At 34.0% G+C, this 24,589-nt stretch overlaps 1 protein-coding gene across 6 annotated transcripts in view; it reads right to left on the bottom strand.

Moving 5' to 3' along the window:
* LOC139988636 (uncharacterized) overlaps positions 1-24,589 on the bottom strand; it is a 75,868-nt gene that overhangs the window by 27,597 nt on the left and 23,682 nt on the right. For 4 of the 6 annotated variants that reach the window (XM_072006290.1, XM_072006291.1, XM_072006288.1 and 1 more), the window contains one exon: positions 11,914-11,986. The exons of the other annotated variants lie outside the window; for them this stretch is intronic. The gene's annotated coding sequence lies outside the window, so the exon portion shown is untranslated. The remainder of the gene's footprint in view (positions 1-11,913; positions 11,987-24,589) is intronic. 6 annotated transcript variants of the gene reach the window in all.

A 24,589-nucleotide genomic window follows, 5' to 3' on the forward strand; every position in this document is an offset into this window, starting at 1 on the left:
TTTGAAGATTTTCATTATTAATGTAAATTAAATTAAATTATCGCGGTTATATTAGTAAAATTTGAAAGAAATATGAAAATGTTTCTAAAAGTCACAAGATATTTACCGCAAACGTATACTTACGTGAACAGTTGTGTTAAATGTACATAATAAACGTATATAATGTAAAAATTAAATTTTTACTCCTTAGATATCGAGGCTTTCTAATATAATGGATAATTGGCTGTAATGTATTTTTACAATGAATATTTTCTAACTTTTTCTATGTTCGCTTTCGGATTTGTTTCAGTCTTTACCAATACAATCATGATTATCATATTTCATCGCAGTCTTAATGCAATTTTTAAACGTTTTGTATAACACACATACCTAATAGATTAGACAGATTAAAGATTTCTCTAAGTGTGCAAAAATGTGCAAATACCTTCTTGAGTACACTGTATATGTACATCGATCGAGATCACGTGTTTAACGAGAACCGCATAAAATTTCGTTTTTCTCTTGTATAACGCAGCAAAAAATCGAGATCAGTGACTTTCACGATGAATGAGCGCCGGTCACCGAGCTAACATTGGATGGGACGTAAGAAATTCTCCAGGGTCCACGACCTGGACGAGTTGCCCGTGCATCTTTCATGGCCAAGGTGACCAGTGTCGTGGTTAGCTGGCTGATCGATTCTCTTCGTTACAGAGTAAGCTGCGTGTTCGTTTATGACAGCAATAAAATATCCGAGTCACTTTCACGCATCGATTCGGTAAATGTGAGTCCTCGAGAGTGTCGATGCGCTGAAATACAGCCTCGCTCAAAGTCGCGAGGAAAGATGCCATAGAAACCGGCAAAGTACTTCCCGTTTCGTATAAACTTTCCTACACCATTTTCGCCCAGATTCTTGCCAATCGTTTAACAACTTCCTTGAAATCGCCGCGATCGAAATATGTGGCCGCTTAGCTGCAGCTCGATACGGCGAAAACTAAGTACGTCCAACGTGTTTCGCTAACACGATAATAACTGTAATAAATTAGAAATTAGCGTTCCGAGGAAAAGATGTAACGAAATTAATGAGTCTGTAAGAAATACGAGTCCACTCGGAGATAAGGTTAATAGGAAATATTAGAACGAAAGAATGGAAGAAACAATCGTCTAAAATAGTGCTTCTCTTAATCAAGATTGAGCATTATCGAAATAAATTTTTATTCGGATAGTTATTCGACCAAAATGTTTATTTTATTTGTAACTTTATTTGTTAATGAATCTTAAGTAACATTATTTAAATAATAATGTATTTGAAAAGTAAATTCCTTTAATATTAGGTAATTGTTTTTATTATATCTATTATATATATTATAAATTATCTATATTATATTATATATGTTATAAATGTATATCTATGATACACGGAATTTATACCCTAAAATTCTAATGCAAAGATTTAAAATCATTTCTGTTAGTACGTCTTAATTTTCGCACTACTTGGTGTGATTAAATATTCCAGTATGCAATTGTTTCTAAAGTGAATATTTCATACGAATATTCGCAAACAACTTTAAATATTCAAATAAATTTACCTGTTATTTTATTTCGTATGATTGTTTGACCTTTTTATCTACCATTTTCGTTGCAGAGAAAAAGTGCCCAACCCTGTTCTTGACCACAGCCGCTTCACGATTCAATCGATCTTGGCACTGACATCATCTACCGGCATCAAACGACTCACAATTGCAAGCAGTTTTCCATCAACGATCTTCAACTTCAACTGTCCTGAATAAGAAGGATGCTCGCGAATGAATAATTCTCCGACCAGAAGAACGAAAAATGTACAACTTCGCTCGAGGCTTGGAGAAAGTGGTCGGTTCGAGTTCGTGGTTCTCTCGGAGCTCATCCAAGTCGTTCGTAACTGGTAATCGAAGAACCGCGACTGTACACATACGTGGCACGGATTCATCATCGGCCCTCGTTTCGTCCCTCGACTTCTGTCCGCGATGATCTATGATCAAGCGTTCGCGAATCGCAACCAGGATGGATACGCGCTCGTATATGAATATTCATCGCTCATTCCGCTGGATAAATTGCGATGCGCTGATCGCCGAGGGTCGCAAACCTGTTAATTGCGGACCAATGACTTTGAATATTGATACGCATCGCCGCGTCGTGCTGGAATTATTTCACCTATGATTGGAATGTAGATATGTTTGCTGCTGTTGTGTTTCCGAAAATCGTACTCGGCTTTGGCGATCGTTACAATTGTCAAAGTAAATATGAAGTTATTATTGCTATGACGTACAGCGGTCTGTATACGTTGAAATATTTCTAAATATTGATACTAATATAAATATTTGTGCACTGCGGTTAATCTATAGTTAGTAGTTACTAAACAAATATTTGAATATTTTTAATGACAAATGTTTGACGTTTATTGATAAATATCCTGTTATATCTCATTAACTCTTTCTACACAAAAAGGGAGAATAATACAATATTTATTGCTTTTCTTAATCTTTGCAGTGAGTTGTTCAAATAGATTTTCTCTAAAGGCAAAAAATTATACATTTCAATGTGGAATTGTATTGTATAGTAAAACTGTATGATGAAATGTATACATAATTACAATATGTGACAAAATAATGGTGTTATAATTCATTAAGGACTCGTTCACAAGATAATTCAATTTACATTAAAATATACGTACTGAATGTTTAAGATACACACAAATCAACTGATCAATCAGCAGATTAATTTGAGCTTTAGTCTAAATACGTTGACGTAAGTCGATTTAACTAAATCTCAAAAGAGTTAATGACAGCGTAATTGAAATCGCTATCGATCGACATTCTGATGTAGCTTTGAACCAAAGAGTGAGATGTTGGTCTTTCTTATTCCACCGGATTTAGATAATCTAGATCTAGATCTAGATCTGCAATCAAGTGTACCAACCTATCGTATTAAAATGTTTTGCTCCTTGATAGGATATACGTCTATCAAGCGAAAAATTTCGTCGCAGTACTTCCTATCAAATAACAAATACACTACAATTCAAAATATACGAACACTAGCTCTTTTCCGATAGAATGCAATTTGGTAAGAAAATGACAGAAAATTATAATTGAGACATAAAAAAGCTCAGAACGATTTTATTCTTTATTAGAACTATCGTAGAATTTTATGATATAATTTGCAAGTTCCACGCGTTTTTCTGTTTACAATCCATAGGCGTATCATTACTCGTTATACAACGGTTATATATCTTTTTCTAAAATCATTGGAAAATGTTTCCAAGCATGCAAATTGCATTACTCATGAGAAATATCGAACGTAACACAGGAATTGAAATTTGCTATTGCGCTTTCATAGACACGCTTAACTTCCCGCTCCACTTTCTCTTATTACAATAGAACCTTTAGGTTCTTTATACCTTCCTAATTTCCGAGACAGATTGGTATTTGCTACAGCTATCAATCGTAGTTATGTATTTCACAATGATCGGTTCTACGTAAGTCTTTTTCTTCTCTATCGATTTCCGGAACGACACTTTTATTAATTCCTTTATAGTATCCACAAATCACGTTATTCTTGGCACGGATCTTTTCCAACGAAGGTTTCTTCCTTTCCCCATTAACGTGTCTCTCGTGCCACAAAAGTGATATCTCGCATACTGACCACTACAAATCACGTGTCCTAACGCAGCAACCAGCTAAAGAATGTTTCCCATTTCAGCTGGACGTTACGATTGCATAGACGAGTACGCGGATATTACTAGCAGAGAAAGGAAGCGTTAGCTTCTGTCACTTACCTTACCTGTTTCTACAGGAAAACTCAATGAGCTATAAAGAGATTAATCACTTACGGAAACGTCATTGATCTATCTGACATGAAAATTATTTAGCAAACTGAATCTATAATGCATAATTCTGTCAAAGTTATTACATAGAAGATAGATCCGTGCTTTGACAAACGTCTACTAACCTTGACAGAAAACTGAATAAGGTACTATTACAAACTAAATAAGTTACATACTACAAAATATAGTATTACAGATATGGTAGATCTGCTCTACTGACGACACAAAATTTATAGATCCGTTATTTTTATTTTACTCTAAAAAATTATAGGGGAATGGAGAAATACTCATAACAAGGCTGAATATCCTCTTTCCTTGCAAAAGATATTTTCCCTGTAAGAATGAAACTAAGAGAATACCGATTTAACACTTTTTAGTATGTACTGCTATACATATTAGAAGAGATCGATTGCACAAAACTATACTGTAGATGTATGGAGGAAAACGAACACGAAGTATTGTCCAATAGAAAATTAATTTAAATTATGCTACAGCTCAATTGCGATTACTCATTATCACGTTTCAACGCAACGATGATCATGAAATTGAATTCACTATTGTAAGTTCGACCCTAATTGGATTTCAACGGATCGTGAACATTGCCATCGATCAAAAGCTATCGAAATCTTTAGTCCTACAACGTTCACTCTACTACTCTTCGATAATAAGGTAATATATGACTTTTATAAATGATAATGATACTTCCCATCCATACCACGTTGTCTTATATAGGTACTTTTATTCAGGTCGTAACATGATTACGCATACTTGTTTCTTTCATCATATTGCTCTAATTCTAATTAACTATTTCTAACATATTTAAACGATATATATAAATATTATTTTTGCAGGCATTTCTAGCAGGCAATAAGCAAATATTAAAGGCATATATATTAAGGATCGATAGTATATTATAGCGTTAGTAAACTTTAAAGGAAATTAACTAATTTTTTAAACACATTTAAAAACACCACTGAGATGTACAATTTACTTTACAAATAATTATATAGATAGTTCATACGTATAAAAAATAATCTTTTCCTCGAAAAGTGAAATACAGTAAGCTGATAAACGATAGATGGAAAACAGATGATAAATTACTATTGCAGAATACAGCATCCGAAAAAGTTAGGCGACTTCTCCGTTTCGGTGTTGTCCGAACGTGTCGTTCGGAAAGGTGAGCAATACTAGACAAAGTAGCCGTTACAAATAACGCGTCCTTATTTACTTGGTTTGACCAGCGGGAGAATGTCTCACCTGCCATTTTCGTCGGCCGATCGAACGGTCTGGTCGAGCTCGCGAACGTGCATCTGATCCTGACATAAGCCGTGCAAGGAGGTCGGCGAAAGAGACACCAGCGGCGACGTTACTTCACCAGATCAGATCGCTTAAAAGGTGCGAGATATGAGGAACTCGCTTTACCCGGCATCCGTAGAAACCTCGGCGTCCGCCAGTCTTTCCTACCCCCTTTACCAGTTCCTTTTTCTCCTTTTTCTTCCTATAGCTCGCGACAGAAGCGTCCACACAACCTGCTTTAGCCATGTTTCCTACCGTCTTATCTATTTGCATGCGAGACAAGCAGCAAAGATTTCAAACACAAGTAAACAGCGAAACAGAACATCTCTTATATACATACATACATGTACATACCTATATCCAAATATGTTCCGATTTTTTTAATATTATTTAGTATTAACTTTTATCAAACATGTTTGTAATATTAGTTGAGTCCAATGATTGCTTATTTATTTTGTGATTTTTATTGTTATCATTTAGAATAGGTAGATCATAAATTTGCATAAGTTTTTCTAGCAAACATTGGAAATCTAGAAATCTCGAGCGAGAGATTTGATATTGTTCATTGTCATCCAAAAATAATCTGGTAAGAGAGAATGCAAATGTAGAACTATAAATTGTTAAAAACTATAATCAGAAAAATGGAAAAAAGTAAGCTGGAAGATGTAATTTTCATTTTACATAGCTACTACTATACTTTCAAACTGAGAAACTACACTCGAAACAGATTTAACTTAAAATTTACGTAGAATGTTGCTGATAACATATCCTAGGAAATGAGAAAGTAAGAAGAAAAAGTCGAATAACGAGAAGTGAAAGCTTGGATAATTGGTTAAATAATTCGAAAATTATCTGTAACGTTGTCGAAATCAAAATTTCACGCGATTAACGCCGAAGTTAGTCATGCCCGCGCGAGGCGGAGAAAGGACAGAAGCGCGCACCTACTGAGAATTAGCCTGAGAGCGATTTCGTGGACGTTGTGAGTGATTTTGCAAAAGTGCAGACGCTGAAACGTGCGTCGAATGAATGTCGCACGAGCGCACCCACGATTGGCACATGTTAAGCTCGTTAGCCTGGCATTCGGTTGCCTCTCGGAATTGCTCCTAGTGGCAATTACGAGGTGTTGTGTCTTTCGAAAGTATGCACAATTAGGGAATCGGTGGAACAAAGGCAAAGAAGCATCAAGATCTTGAGAATTTCTATTATTTAAATAAGTGCTCACTTTTGCAAATTAATTCCTGAACGCTGTAACAAGTTCACTATTGGAATCTTTCTCAATCTATATGTTGTTTCTGTGTATCATTGATCAACCTAATGAAAGGAGGTCGTTAGTCTAATTAAACGTGTGATTAATGAATTGTCAATTTTAAGTATTGGTTGAAGTACATCTATGTAAAAGGCAATAGAACGATACTTAATTATTTATTGCGCACAGTGTATTGGTAACTGTATTAGAAGCGATTATGACAAACTTGGTGTTCAGTAATGAAAACATTTCCAGTAAAATTACTCAGCCTAAACATAGACATGTTTCGTGTGAAAAACTACGATTATTACGACAATAAAGATCATCGAGAAAGGCTTGTTATTAGAAAATTCTTCGCTGGCTGCGTTCGTTCTCCTTTTATGATCAAAACGAACCTCTACAGAGAAAACCGGAAAAGCGAAAGGAACCATTGCAATGGCCTGAAAGTATTTCTGGCATTTAATTAAGAATCATTTTGCAAATAGCTTGTTAAGGAAGACGTATTATTGGGACGTTCTTCGCCGTTTACGTTGAATTACTTTTTATGATCAAGAAAAATTCCACTAACGTACAACGTACAAAGATCACAAGGGAAAACGTAATGAGTACATTTCTGTTGACTCTTTGGATCAATATAAACTTCTGACTAAAAAGGAATGAAGACTAGACAAGAAGAGCATAGTAAGTACATTTCTTGTGGATCTTTTAATACGGATATCACTTTATTAAATAAGAGAACTTTAATATAACATAATTGGAAATTTTTTAAATATAGTTAATAACTATATCACAGGAAAATTTTGATACTATAATATTAGTTGACAACACGCTGAATTATAAAACTGTTTTGTAAAAGGAAAAACAATATTTTAGCGTGTCACAGCGTTCTAACCTTCGTATGTTTTAATACAAAATTTTTATCAGAATACAGAACAATACAAAAAGCTATCAAAGCAACATGCGAGCACAGGCTACTACTGATCTCTTCAAGTGGTACAAACTGATAGTTATTCATGTTTTCCTGTTCCATACATGGAAATACCCTCTCGTTACACCTACAATCTAGTTTTCAAACGATTTACTTGTATGGCGGGTACTATTCTACACCACGCTCATTATATTACATTACAGTTACATTATATGTGTAATTTCAATAACACGTTATTTATTGCACACCAAAGATTAATATCTACATATGAATCAAGGTAACTATTGCAAGATAGAAACGTTAGATGGTTATACAGTGAACCAAACGACTTGATCGCCTCTATTACCGTACGCACTTGTTACGCATAATTATATTAAATTGCTGGATTGTGGTAGGTGAAGTAAAGAAAATTCGATAAACGTAAGTACACAGTAAGATATACATAAGTATACGTAGTGCATCCTGTAAAATATAGTACTACAAAATAAAGTGTGACTCTCTATAAAAAAAAAAAAAAAAATGAATAGACATGAAGAATACAGTTTTTTTAAAAATAATGCTTTGTTTTCAAGATAGTCGATTTAATAAGTTTATTAATTACGCCTGCATTTAATTTTTAAGTAATAAATTAATGAGCTTTGCTGTGTATTTTCTTCCGATCCTCCTTGTGTTTATGAGTGTAATTAATTAACAACGCAATATCCTACCTGTCGTTCAGCTAGTTTCTAATAGATATCGATATGTATGGATTTATCGATTTTAATTTATCCATGTCGAAGTCAAGTACACGCGTACTTGATATATTTAAAAGTTGATTTTTACGAAAACGAAATGTTACTTTAAAATTTATTTTACTATGGATGATTAATCCTGTTCAATAATAATACACATTATGGAACACGCGTGTATTATGGTTGACATTGGATAAACCGGAAATTTCATTAATTTTTATTACGCTGGCTTTAGGTTCATACAGCCCATTAAACGCGATAGTGAAATCGAAATATTCTTTTGTGGGAAAGTGCAATCATTATGCAAATTGGAAGAATATGAAATTTAACTATTTTCATAATAATACGCTTGTAACGATTGCTTCCACATAAATAAAAAATACAATATCTTATTGTGATATTCTCAAATGTGTTAATTATTAATTATGAATAATTATATTTATTAATTATAACAATTATTATATTTAATAAATTCAATTTTGTATGACGACAACCATACCATAGTATTCTCAAATAATTGTTACATAAACGCTAAGTTATTTAAAATAATAGTACTTGAAAATTTTATATCCACTGAATATATGAACTATTACGTTCTGAATAATGTTATCATTATTTGTCAAACATATGAAATTTTGATAGAAAAGATGGTAATTTTCCGACCTCGTCTCCCTAATACATCATCTAGATTGTATACTATCAATTCGTGCTCATGCATATATCATGCAGCTCAAGATTTTCAATTATCCATGCAATTGTAAACATCATCGATTAGTTACGGAACATGAACCAGATTCCAATATAGTAGCCTTGCTCCATATGTCTTCTCGTTTACTTTCTGTCCTTCCTATTTTACATGTTCGCGCGTCCACTAGGCGACATCTAATTACACGATCAGTAATTTACCTTCCGCTTAAATCAGTCATTGGAAAAATCTAAATTACTCGATCGTCTAACGATCGTATCAACTCCTTTTACTGTGAAACGTGCGACATATAAAAGAAACGTAACTACTTCTTTAGCGATTTATTAGCGAACGTTGCGGAAGGCACTATAAAAACAAATTAAATATTAATACAGGAGAAATTTAAAGAAAGAAGAGAAGTAAAGCTTTGTATAATTCGTGCTTCGAATAAAATTATAGAAATCCCTAAATCGAATAAAATTATTCACAAATTAAAAATCGTATTCCATGCAGCCAATGCTTTGCAGAATATTTTCGAATTTTGGGTTTTTAACGTGCAGAAATATGCACCACATTCGCAACACGTTTTTCAATAATGTTAGTATCGCGACTTGCTTTGCAATTTCGTTAACGTTCATTCGAATGCATCTGAAGGTGCACTTTCTAACTTAAACATTGACTACATTTTGCAATACAACGTACTGTTTATCATGCTTCAACAGCACGTTAAGGATTCACGTATGTAGCTTGATGAACGTTTATCGTTTTATTTAAATCTCTCGATTTCTCCTTACACAAATATCGTTATTGTGATATGTTTTCTGCAAACACGCATCGAGAACGCAATAAACAAGACACTTGCCATAATTTAAAATAGAGAAAGAAATATAGGTCGTGTAATACCCACACATTTAGGTGCAGAAAAAAGTTGTATGCTTTTAATTTGATCGTTTTCGTACTTTCGTGTACATGACTGTACATGACGTTTTTCATTAATATCTATATTAATTAATTTGTTACTAGTTACAACGACAATTAATTGAATCGTTAATAATGAAATTAATCAAGATATTTATCACAATTTCAGTGAACCGAGAAATTCAAGAAACAGTAATAGAAAATTCACTGAAAGGCAGTTTCCATTAATATTCATGTCAATGAACTTGTTATAAAGAAATATCGTAGCGCAATAAATATCAGATTAATCAAGACATCTATTACAATACCAATATAACAAAACACAAAGGAAGTACATGTTGGAAACAATTTAATCGAAAGCCAGTTTCCACTAATCCATTAATTAAACCGTGATCGTTGCGCTCAAATATCGCAACGCGATACGAGTCGACGAATAACGGCATAGATTGAGATCAACGTCCGAGCTTTACAGTTTTTACAGAACACGGGCCGATAGCTTCGCCCGAGCGTCATACTCTGATTAGCTCGTCGACTTCTCTTTACGTTATCCAACGAGCAGAGCACTCGTAAAGCACGAATTCACGTGTAAGCGCGGCTGCACGTGTATTATCCCGCGGATGAGTCCGTAAACGGCCACCAGTTGCTCGGATCACAAGCAATATTATAAGATCGACATATAACATGTAGAGAGAGCGCGATGTGCATGTGCACGCGCTTAATTGCATTAAACCAAATTGAAATGGAATTCTGGAGTAGATAGTCGCATGTAACGCGCTTCGTTCCTGTTGGTAATCGGTCAGAAATTGCGTAAACATTTTTCAAACGATTCACTCGACCGCTCGCCTCGAGCGCGCGATCCGACGGGGATCACGCTCGAAATCCGTATTACGCATTCACCGACTGTCCAATTAATAGCGATAGAATCAAGTTCAATATGTATTTATAAGTTCGAATCAAATATATCTCAGAATCAGATTTGTTTCATGGGATTGGAATATTATTCGTAAAATGTAACGATTCGTTCATTAATGTCAATTAATAACCAAATAATATGTTTACTGTCGGTAATGGTTACCAATAACCAAATGTATTTTTGCTGGTAGCAACGATTATAATTAATCGAAAACATTTCTGTTATTAATAATGATCATTGGTAACCAAAAAAAATTCCATTACTGATCATGCTTACAGGTAATCAAAAAATATTTTCTCCGCCAATAATGGTTATCAGTAATTGAAAAAGAATTCCATCGTCGATAATGGTTATTCGTAAAGAAAAAAAAGAATATTTTCATAGTCAATAATTATTGCCAACTAATTTTCGTCTTCGATAATGATTACCAGTAAATAAAAAGATGTTAGTCATTTATAGCGGGTATTCCTGGCTAAAATCATTTAAACCAAGATTTAAATTTTAATATACGATATAAAGATAAGATATAAAAATCTTCTTTACAAAATGCTTATGGGGGATTCGAATCTAGTTACAACGTATTTAAATCCATTACTATCAATTACCTTCCTCCGCGGGCGATATCCACGCATTTTCGAATCCTACTGTCCACTTTTAACATCAGAAGGATTTCACGACACGCGTTAAAGCGCATTATCACTGTCCGTCAAAGTTCCAACCATACGTAATGATTACGAACGAACATTTAGACTCAGAAGTATGTCTCGAAAGTAGCTACGACTATTCTCGTTTCTGCACGCTTGTCGAAGCTTTAAAGAACAAACGCGACAGCTACGAAGTGCCGTGTAATTCATAGTCCGCGTAGACACAAGAATAAGGTCATAAAAGTCTTTACAGTAGCTATTTAGAAATCTGGGACCATCGCTCATTTGTTGCAAAGATCTTTTTCTTCGCTGACATCGTATATATTGTGTGTCAAATGTTTATCGATGGCTCTTAATTCGGCGAGAGGATTGAGTAATATAAATTTCTTAAGAGAAAAGGAGACAGATTGCACACTAATGATGTTAATAAACTTTCCTATCTTGGATGCGTTGTTAACTAATTTCTCAATTGTAATTAACAACTGTATTACAAAAGACAGGCTTTCTCAGCCTTTAGTTATAAAAATGTCAAATATGATCGTCGTTAACGAATGATTAATTGTACTTAGCAGATACAGAAATCTAAATTATTTTTCTGTAAAACAGCAGCCTTTAAGATCCGGGATAATTACCTACCTTTAAATATCTATCTATGAAACTAAATATATATAATTAAAAATACCTATAACTTATATGATGTTTATTGATAAAATTTACCTTCCTGTGGCCAGCCATACACATCGAAATATGTACATCCATCTTCAGCTGAGAATATATTGTGCACTCTTACCTGTAACAAACAGTAAAAAATTCCTTTATAAATCTGAAAATTAATACAACGATACAAAATCAATATAATATAATATGAAAGAATGAATAGCTGCAAATTTAAGAAAGAAAAAAAATATAAGAAAATAAAATTTGTTTAACATTCGGAGGACTATGGTCTTGAAATTTATAAAAACAGTCAAGTAACGACTTCCTTTTTGAACTTTCAGCCGCGATAAGAAAAAACTTAATTCAACGAAAAAGGCTGTATTGGTTAATCGAAGACACTAATCGAGGAGGAATGTTTCCTTACGTAGTTAACTCGGAGCCGAAAGGATATTTTGACCCGATTCCTTTTAAACTGTTCTCATAAACCATCGACTTGGCTGTCGGCGCGAAACTCGGGCCCCTTTTCCGACTGGCAGGGCCCACGGAGACGGACAGGTGGTTCTATTATACCCCACGCGTTCCACCGGTTCGTTTCACCGTGCAGATTTGTCGAACCGGCCAACCACGATTTGCATATACAAGTAGCAATGTCGGAGTGGAACGTTTCCACGGTCGTTACCACGAAACACGGCGAACCTGCGATCGACAGCGTGGCTCAGGGCGCTGTAGTTTTTTAAAACGACTGCCTGACTATAAGAAAGTCATCGAGTATCGTGCAGGTTAATATCATCTGACGTTTAACTATTAGAGTTACTATATTTATTCATATAGTACAGCCATGAGCCAAATACGCTGGCTCAAAAAAATATTCGAAAACTTGTAGAAAACTTTTATGAATATATTATATATGAAAGATATTATAATTTGATCAGCATTATTATGATACTCGACTATCATGACTATAATGGCAAAGTTCGAAACAAATTTGAAAATATATGCAGGGATTGTAAAATATTTGGTATAAGCATATATTTTGCAAAGTTTACAAAAGTACGATAAAAATAACGATTTTTTTTTAAGTCAAACAACCATTGTTAAAGAAATGTTATAGCCAGAAATTGCAACTCGGTTGCAGTGGGCAGCAACACTCTTCCGCGCCACGAAACCAACTTATCGGAACAGATCGTGACGGTGTTCGTGACGGTGTTCGTGTCGCAATGTTGCTGGGTGGCGTGCACTGATCGCCTTCGTTGCAAACATAATTTTACCACGCTCAGCATCGAATTGTAGTCTACGCGTTGTATGTAATCAATGAGTTCGTTTGCTTCTACTTCGAGCATCGGTAGTTTATTCGTTCTTTTGGTTACAAGGAATCTCGATTCCCCGATTTGAATTGAATTTAAGATTTGAAAATTACTGGTATAGGTTTAAGAGTGGGTAAAATTTATTTAGGAGAATGAAAAGAAATTAGAAAGTTGGGATTTTTCGACGGAAATAATTTTCTTCATTTTTTGCTTAAGACTCCTGTAAAAATCCTTATTTCTGTAAAGACCAAAGGATTAACTAATTGCTCAGTCTGGCTCTTGAATTACTTATATTTCTATGGAGTAACAAAATGAAATATAATTTGTCTGTTTCTAATCTAATTTAATCAACTGTTTGAATTTATGCATTATTATAACACAATAGTGACACTTGAATTATAAATAAATTTAAGATGATGTCGTTCACTGATCTGTTAAAGGTTATCTGTTAGGAAACAATGTAGCACTTACTGGTTTGCGTAACGCTTCTGTAAATAAGAACACTGCGAAGGTTTATTTAGTTGCTAAACAATTATTTAGAATAACGGGGCCACCCACGAGTTCAACTCAGCATGTATCCTATGCAACGTTAATGCAATAATCGTGTAGAGAACGTAGTTACGAGCGCATCGAAGAGCAGTGATCATCCATCCGCCTCTAACGATCTGAATAAATCTAACAAGTTCGTTAATTGCATCATTGTATTTGCGTTCTACAATTAAATTTTAATAGTTATTTGGATAGCAATAAGTCTTAAGAAAAGACTATTGATTTCAATACTGTGCAGTTTATAAGATTTTTTAATTAACACTAGAAGTGCCAATTTGTAATATGCTACACATATGTACGTAATCATAATTATAATTCTAAACGTAATTGTATAATGTAAGTAAATAGATATTATGATAGATAATTATGTTTCTATTTTAATAAAACTCAAGATTAATTTTATAAAAATCAACTGTATGTTTGTAATAGTTTTAGATTTCAGGAAAAATAACTTTTATGAATTTTATAATGTTAACTAGTATTGAATCTGATATTAAATCTGATATATAGGGAATACGGAAAAAATGCAGAAAGATCCACAGTAAAGTATTTTAATTATTGTTTACAAGATGAAACAAGTCCCTGTTTAGCTTCCATGTTTTTATTTGCGTTTATAATTTCAACAAAGAATAAGCTATAAAATATTTATGATCTTTTAACAAAGGAAACGAATCCCAGAATTCTTAAGTTTATAGTTAGGTATCGACAATCGTTAATCCTAATTGCTATTATTTCTATTAATAATTGAGAAAACTCATTATCTGAATGCACATTTACTTTCCGTAGTATAACAACTAACAAAGACGAATCAAGTAAAAAGACGATTATTTACGCAAAGAAATATCTTTAATACCATTTATAGTTCGTTGCAATACCGAGCATAAACCCAAAATTATACTTCTATAAATCTTTACGATCGGCAAAGCTGCAATCAGCAGTGCACTAAGTATAAAACTAAACGAAGTCGTAAAGAAGCATCGTGTCATTCTTCTCTTTTCCTTCGTTCAACAGCTCGCTGTCTTGAACACTGAAAGATCGTATCGCAAAATCTGATTCAACGGAAATAATGAAATAAAATACGTCGTCGCATGCATCTTTAATTACGAAACGTTGAGTATGCACACGACCTCCGTATGAACAGGCATCGATAGCGATCCGTGAACAAGGACTTTATCTCCTGTTTATTGCACGTCGCGTTACCAGTACGGCAGGTCATGGTTGCCAGTTGAAACAATAATAATTCAGCTTGCGTTCGACTATACTTCATTATTCGGCAAATAGACATCACTAGGTGTAAATCTACTAGTTACATGGTAGATGGGAACAGAATCTTTATTAGTAGAAAGTATTCGAAGAACCGGATTCTCCAACGATTTAATTGCGGAAACGTTCTGCGTTATTCGTACGGGAAAATTTCTTTATCGACGCATCGTTGCGTGTCTTCGTTACTCGGTTGTTTCTCCACTATTCTCCGTGATTTCCTTTCTTATCGTATGTTTGCCATTGCTTAATACTTTCTTCTCTACTGTCTTTTCTAATTTGAATTTTATCATTATTTTACCATTATCGTATGGGCTCGGATATGGGTGCCATGCTGGTTGGAATTCATTTTCATCGAATAAATATTAATAACATAATTAAAGGAAATGTTCACAGAATTAGATGAAATGCACCATCACTTTCAATCTTATAAAATACGCCTTTCACTAACTTTCTTTTTACCATTTTGCAGTATACTTCATTAAATACGTTAAAAAGCGAAAATGCCTAAGTGCAGTGAGTTGTAAAGTTTTATGTATTAAAACATTCAATGCGGCACACAGAATCGAAGTCAGGTCCCTGGTGGCGGAAATTCGCAAGAAAATGCAAAATCCTGACAACGCGTACGTTCACTTCTTTTATATGTTACAATATTCAGAAATTAAAACGTTTCAAATAAAGAGTTCTTATTATGTATCTAAGCGTACACACTGGTTGATAAAAGTCACATATTATATCACGAATAATTTAGTTTCTTTAAACGTCGATCAGAATCTATTCTATTTGTTGTCCTTTTCGTACAATGAATATATCTAACACGTGAGCATAAAAGCTGTAACGTGCGCACTATCGTGCTACACGTAAGCTCAGGTTGGATGTTCCGCTGGTTTCTCGGTAATCGAGCCGCAACGCGAGTAGCTTATCGCATGCAAAACTAGTTTTCAGCGCGTACGAAACGATGCGACGTCGTGCCTTTCGTAATTTATTGATCATCGATGCACGTATAGTGACTTGAGCATGGATCGTTGCCAATAGGCGATAGGAGCTCGTTTGAGACAGATGCAGCTTAATTATATTTCGATTTCGATACGAACTAAACTTGTTCAAGATTGATATTAATTAGACGCGAGCGCCGAGCTCGCATACTCAAAGTATCGTAATTATGGCATCACAAGTTTCAACGAACGGCATCAGACATGACGTAATCTTATCGTGAAAAATTATGTCGGTCGTAAGATCAAAAAGGATGCGCGTTAACATTTGCATAATTTTATGATCCTACACAAAGGTGTATTCAGGGAACGTGTGATACGTAGAAACAGTCTCTATACATTAATTAACGTTATCGACAATCCTGTGACTACCAAAAGGCATTAATCGATGGGTATGCATGCTCGTAAAATAAATTTCACTATGAGCACTGTGTTTCGGTCGATTATTCGATAATCTGGGAAAGAACTATCGTCGTTCATCCGTGAGACATAAAAAAAACTCTTCCTGTTTCCTAAAAGAATCGCTTTCTAATGACGAAATCTTGTAAATTTTGATGTGTACAATTATTCATGCTAGTGGCTACACAAATAGAATCGCCTACATTTAGTGTATTAAGAATATTTCATTCTAAATATTTCTGTCGTATCCTCTTAATCCTCTTTAGTATTCAACTGAGACCAAGATTCGTTGAAATCAAATTTGATTTCGAATCAAAGATTTGTTCAAATTTTTTAAACAACCCAATATATAAAAGTAATGTTTAATTAGGCATCGTGTAAAATAAAAATGTATTTTTATCAAAAATTAATTACTAGTTGCAACACGCGATAAACCTTTCAAACGTTTTGTAAATCCCAAAATATAGTTTTCGTAATGATTTTGCGGTCGTATCTGCTTCATTTTGCAATCGTTGCGAATTACTAAGTTTTGTATACGGCTGGCGCAGAATCGCAATACGATTAAACACTGAGATTTTCCGATTGCTTCCTTACATGACGACATTCATCCGTTCGCGAATTGGCAGAAAAACACGGCGAATTATACAACACTTTTTCGATTTCAACAGATTATTATTAGCGAGGAAGAATCGCTTGGTAATGTTGCTGGTAATTATATTAATTTTCATAAGATATCGGAACTGCGTTACTCCGATGTTATCTGTAACATTCTCTGCAGTTTATTAACTTGAAATTGAAATAAAGATTTGAAACAGAGAAAATTGTATTGATTAAACGTAATAAGTTTGAAAATAACTGATTAGTGTCCAAGTTTCCAAGCATTTTTGTGATTTATATCGCAGAGAAAGTAATGGAGGATAGTAGGACAAACATTTCTCTTTTTCTTCGTTCAAAAAGGTTAATTTAGAATCCACTAAGTTTCGTTACACATATATGTATAAATGTCTGAGCCAATCGTATATATTCTCATTAGATAATCTATGGTATTTTATAAATTAAGGATTATTTCTCGTAAGTATAGATACTGCAGCAAAACGCACTGGATATTTCTCTTAATAATCTTATAAATAATACTTACAGGGGTTTAATGATTAAGCATAAACTACTTAATTGTAGTTACTAGTTTGATATTTCTACAATTATATAAAATTAGTATTTCATAAAATGTGCAACACAACTTCAGGTATGGTATTAAATTATCGATTAATACATATAGTAAGAATTATCATTCATATTTCCGTATAGTAATGCGTTTTAATTGACCGGTGTTGCTAATCTGGAAGTTATTTCCAAACACTGAAAGTTCGTGCATAAATTATTTTTTAAGCCAAGATAATTACTTATTCTAAACCCACGTTCACTAAACTTTTACTTCGAATTATCTTTTCTATGTAAAAAAATTGATTTCCAGTCTTTCTTTCGCAATTCTCCTTTCTATTGGACTGCTCGCCATTTATAGCGGAACAAATAAATCATCTTATACACGAAAGAAAAAAATACGTAGAAAGTCAGAGTTACAGATTGTATTTAGTTCTTTAGGTTCATTATTTTGTTCGGAAGCTTGATAATTGCAATAACAGCCGAGTAATTTGAACACCGTGAAGAGTGTATTAATTGCATGCGGTAAAGTATATCACCAAAGAGTTACTGCTCTCTTAGCGGCAGAATAATACTTTTTAGAAGCGGCATTCTGACGTTTATGAGCGTGACAAGTCGTAAGTTTACGCGTGAAACGTGACTTTGGATTCGAGCACGGTCAGATCGTTAAATCGGCGAAGATGGACGAGCGGCTTCATTACACGTCCGCAACCCGTGATATCGCGCGAACGAGTATAATGTATATCGTGAGCTTCCAAGCCGGTAATTATACAGTTGTCAGTCAATTGGTGAGAAAATGCGATCACGATTGAGAGATCAAGCGACGTGCGGATATCTTCTTCGACGTTCACGTCGTTAACTCGCTTCACGAGATCGAAGAAGAGCAATTATTACTTTCTGGATTTCCATTTCTAGCAGCACGTGAAAAGATGCGTTTAACGTGCATACGTGTTTTCTTCAATGTCAATGGTTTGCAGAAACGATGTATGAAAGCATAACGCAATCACGTTGCGTAATTTGACGGATGATTATAAAATTATAAAATAATAGTGTTGTGTGCTTATGTATGTATTAGTTGAAATTCTGTCTAAATTAGCTACCTTAATCTTACAGTAATCTAATTAATAATAAACTTCCTTGTTGCAAAATAAGTATAATTCTGTCTAGATTAGTCGTTTTACTTTTACGATAACCTAAGAATAGTTTTCTATGTATTTAGTAGTTTAGTTTAGTAATCAAAGAAAATAGGACTCACTTTATTGATTTTTCGTATATAATATAATAGATAATGAATAAAAATAAAATAAAATCGTGTATATGAAATTCTCGGCACGTAGCTTTACTTTTGAAAACCATTTAAATAAAAGTTACCTGGTCTGCAAATTAACTGGTCTATATTTTGTAAGTAACAACTTACCATAAAAGGAACACGCCAATAGCACTATTAATCACAATTTTAACCGCAGTTATACAAAAGCCTGGTTCGTTTCTTAAAATTGAACATTCGAACTGCACTGTAACTATTTATTCGAAAAATCAGCTTTCACTGGAATCATGATCGAGCTGTAAAGTGGTACAGTCGCAAATCAGTCACAGCGAATGGGCGATCAATAATGACACTACGATACATTTCAGAAACAGGAATATGTTAGAACCGCGAGTGCAACTGTTATTCCGTAATGTTGAAATTCCAAGTATCCAAATATATAAATTAAACGAATTTATTCGATTGCATGATTAATCAAAGTAGTGCTGATTGTGCTTTCTCCTTTTATTACCCCATTGAATATACGATATTCTACTGACTCAAATTATGAACATATTCATAGAACGTCGATATATTAACTTTTCTAATTATATTTACTTGTTTTATGATAACAGTGATAAGCAGTTTAATAATATTAAATTTCTTGCCATAACATACGTGTTGTGATATTTAAACGTATGTGATACTTATATAAAGGCATAAAATTTACGAGAGAAGATATTACATACACAATTTCCAATAACTAATTAAAAAAAGTTCTCTGCTTTATCTTTCAGAAATTATCTAATCAAAATCTTTCAATACAATTTAATCCTTCTCCTAAGAAATTTTACGTTTCCATTTTAGATTTATTATTTTAAACAGAAATTCCCTGCTCTAGGAAAATATTTCAAATTAAAAAATAAAACGAGACCCAAAGAAATTTTTGCGTCATTGTACGCTATATAACGATTTCATACGAAACCTGTTCGTATAAGAAAACACGAAACGCCAAAGGCACTCTTTGATTGTCACCGATCTAATAACTATAAGTTATGTCGCACTATACAGCTACCGACTGCGTTAAAATTAGATTTCAATTAATTTCATAGAGCAACAATTTGACACCTAATTGCCATCAATAAGACCTAACCAGTACCAAACTATATACATCGCTATCTAACATTCTTTATTTATGCATAACTCGGATACTTTGCATCTACGCATTTCTAATCCCTTTAATAACAATACGAAAAAAAGATCGAAATCAAATTAGAATTGCAAGAACTTCGAAAATATACCTCAAGCATAGCAATTGGTCAACCGCGAAACTAAGATCAACATCCACAAACATTCGTTTACGCTCACTGAACCACATCGATTATCGCATTAAAGCTACGAATTCTTCTATTTCCTTGATTATCTCTCGGTTACGACTATATTTTTCTGCGAACAGGCCACTTTGTATTCAATGAAAATTTCCGTCAGGCTACACAGCCGTAGATTAACATTCTGATCGTAAATGGTAGCATTCTGTTCGCCAGCTAAACCCGTGTTCGCTTCTAATTGCACCAACCATTGTTGGCTATCGATAATAATTTTGTGCCAGGGATGTTGTAATAACGCTGACATTACGGAAGGGTTTCAGGTGCTTGGAGTCTGTTATTAAACGCCGATGTTATTTAGTGAAGCGCGATGTAATCGCGCGAGCTCATAATTGGATCGGAGAAACAATTTATGTCTAATTGTCTTTTACAACTCGAACTTTTTCGTCCAATTAAAGAGATTAGAAATAGTTCTGCACAAAAGTATAACGTTGTTTCATACATTAAATTGTTCTTGTTAAATTCATACAAATTCTTCGAACGAATTAGATTATTTCTCAAACTGCTTCATTTACGGTAGAATCTTTACTAAACTAATTTGTAATCGATGATCAGTGTGTTTAACTAATCCAAATATTTATAAAATTAAGGAGATTATTGATTACTGAACTTTAGTTGTCGCTACTATTAATCATGGACTAATTATCCATATTTTTATAAAATTCCAGAGATTGTTTCAAAGAGTTGTATGTATATTCTTTTGAAATTATTATCTACCTTCAGATATTGTTACTGTTAATCAACTATAATTATACATGTATTTAATTAACCTGTTTTTGTATAAAATGAAGGAGAATCTTTACAAAGTTATATATATATTTTTTTTATTAAATTAGCCATCTCTTTTAATTGTGTTTAAAGCAATAAAATAGAATTACATTAGAAAGAAGAAGTATTTTAGGACTAAGTTTAGGAGAATCGACCATTCTCTTGTATTTGCCCTCGTTGCAAAACTAGGAAGACTGCAAGTTGTACATTTGTGAGCAATTAAGTAAGCGTGCGAATAATGGCGCGGAAATAGGTCGAATTTGTTTAATCAAGCGTACGAAATCAAAGTGAAACTCCGTTTCGTTCGGTTCTTCTCTATCTCCATCCACATAATTGATGTAATTATCTTACAAGTCATTGGCACATACTCATTCTGCCATCTAAGAAACTTCTTTTCTTGTCTGCTCGAAGGAAACGCGAATGCACGTCCTCGAATGCATTCATGTCTACACAGGACGTTGTCTTTCGCATTTCAGTAATTGTTCACGCGTGGTACATCCACCGAAGGAGATCCTGTGCAATCGAGGATACGTTCAGTGGTTCTCCTTTCTAAATTTCCAATTTTATTCACTCCACAAATTTTCTGTTGTAAGATTTAAAGCACAATGTTAATTCTTCAAAATGTTCACCATCATATTCCTAATTCCCTTAATAACATAGCAACTGTGGCATTTCTATTAAGTTTAAAGACAATTAATTAAACGTACGAATAAATTAATAGCCAATAATAATTTGTAACTACTCTATAAGTTGCATGCATTTATTCTTATTATGTATGCATTTATTACAAACAAAAAATAGGAACTGACTTAAGACTTTCACGTTGTTCTTCTAGTGGAATTCATCAGAGTTGGTCTCCGACTTATCAAACATGTTATATGTTGTTTCGTAAACCGTTTCGTGAACGTTGCTCATAAAGCTACGTATAACACGCTTGATAACCCGAAGATCGACCATGATGAATTCAAAAAATAGAAATAAAAGACATAGAATTTATGATATTTGAAATGACAAAGATACGATTATGTTTCTGGAATAAACATGAAAAATATTTGTCATTGGTTCTTAAAACTTCTTTATATGTGTATTACCATACTTTAATACTGAGAACCGTCCCGTTCGTGAAATTAAATCGCGAAGACGATGAAATGGAAAGTGTGGACTGGATCTTGCCTAACTATAACCTCTTTAGAATGGTAAATATTTCGAGGACTTAGGCTAATCGCTCAAATTCCTGATTTACAATCGTATAATCTCATCTATTGATGGGATAAATGACAAGCATGTGATTATCAATTTCGCTTTTCCCCATTTGCAAAGAAATAAGGATTCTTCGCACATTGCTAACGAACGTGAAAACTCCGCTTTCTTCGACGCTTCGTAACTGATTGCTCCTAACGAACGAGTCGATCGAATCTTATCCTCGAATCATCTGGTTTCCGCGATCTTAACAAGGGGGGCAGAAATTTTCACGCAATTCGCATCGCGTACTTTCCATCTGACTTGTCTCTTTTACTACCGCTAACATAAATTTCTTTCTCAGCTTTATCTTTTTTTGTTTTATCTCATATAATATCCGTTACGAACATCAGAACTACAATTTCGTAACACGCAATTTTATTCCAGGTAACGGAACGAAATACTTTACAGTCATTAAGAAAAATGATAATTATTTGTATTCCAAGACCAGAATGATCGCAAATTTTAATTATCCAAAGTCTAGATAACAAATATTCTTTAGGTATATTTTTTTAGAATATTTAGGCTATTCTTTTAGAATATATTAGTTCTTTCACGTAAAATGGTACCCTTATACCGAATAGGACATGTTGAAAACACAAACCGTTCCCTTGGTCGCCTAAACAAAGTTAAACAAATATCTACGTAGCTATAATGAAAAGTTTCTTCACAGTCTGTAGCAATGTAACATTTACTTCGTTATGCGAAGCATTTGTAAGGAATGTGTGGTAATGCATAACATGACAGGGTATTGTGAGAACGATCTACCTGTTAGCATAAGAACAGCATTATACACTGGCCAATTGTAACGCACTGATTTCGACTGGCTCGTTGAAAAAAAAATCCTCCCGTTGCGCGCACATTACACAACAAAGGTGAATTTAAACGTATCTGGAAGCATTACGCGTATGTTTATAGGGGTCAAGCACTTTTCTTCCCGCAAATCGAGAAAGCGTTTACCGCGAGTTCATGACACAAGCTGACAAAAAATGTTTAAACGCGTCGTGAAACGCTGCTGAAAGTAAATATACACGCTGTTTAAAAACTATAACTTTCGAATGTGAAGCTTTCGAATGTATCTTGCTACATACTTTCAGTTCTTCTCAGCCCAAATTGATTCAATAGTATTTTTTAACGTTAAAAAAATACCTCGAATTTGAGCAAAATAGTACTATAGAAAAAAGACTATTACGATTCCTTCTTTCAATCCTAAGATTGAAATATAGAAATTCAAAAATTCGCAGTGCGGTTAACTGTATAATACTTCATTAGATATCGTTAAACAGCTATATAATAAAAATAACATATTTAAAAATATACGCTAAACTCCTTCCAGCGAAATATAAGATTTCAGTTACTATAAAATTGAAATAAAAATTGATTCCAGAACTGTTTCGTAACCCGCATGGAACCAAAAGGTAGTTTACAAGCTATATAACAACCAATTTTTAGACTCGGAAGTTGTATTTTACCAATTACTTAGATAAAGAATCATACCTTATACAGAATTACACAGGGCTTTACAGGGAAAATTTGATTTATGCCAACACTTTTGTTCATTACCGTAGTTTATCGAGCAGAAAGAAGCTGGATAATGGGAGAACGCGTTCACGTACAGATGCATGTATTTCATCGCGGTACGTCGATTAAACGAGGGTTACAACGTACCCGGAAATCAATCGTAAATCTCGCCATATTCTTCTTAAGCTTGTTTCGACGGTAATTCGACCGAAGGAATGCAAATATGGCCGAAACGGTGGCCGTTCGGCAAGTGAATACAGAAAACTATTGGTGATCCAGATTCGAGCGTGGACGGTTGGTCGATACGTCGTCGAACGATAAAATATTACCGCGAACGATATAGAAAGAGTCGAATTAAACATAGCCCGAGGAGTAATCGCGTCAGGCGATCGTGTAAAGTAAAAAGCGCTATACACGCGAGACAAATCCGAGACCTCGTGGCTATTTTATAGAAACGGAACAAACGTTAATCTCACCATTGATTCCTTTTCTTTCTTAGTTTCATAAGAGGTTACACGCTGGCAAACAAAAATAAAATTGTTAATCAAGGTAGATAAACGACACGGGTAATGTAGCAAAGCTCGCAAAACCCAAGATAGAAACGTATATACAGAGTGCAAAATATCATAAAAGACATGTAAGAGATCTTATGATCACGCACGTGAGGGAATTACAAGACAGGTTGCGTGAGAAAATTATTTCTTAATCGATTTTCCTTCGTGAAACATACATAAAACGTCTTCCGCGTGTGACGAATAAGTTCACATTAACAGCCAGATGTTATTAGATATCTGGCTAACAAAGTATTGAAGTATAATAACTTCGATGTAATAGATGTAAAAAAAGGAATTAGTCTAGTTAATAACTTCAGGTGGTGAAATGAATGAGATTTTACGTCGTTTTTCTATTAACGCA

This window comes from Bombus fervidus, chromosome 6 (assembly GCF_041682495.2).
Source record: "Bombus fervidus isolate BK054 chromosome 6, iyBomFerv1, whole genome shotgun sequence".
Classification (NCBI taxonomy): domain Eukaryota; kingdom Metazoa; phylum Arthropoda; class Insecta; order Hymenoptera; family Apidae; genus Bombus; species Bombus fervidus.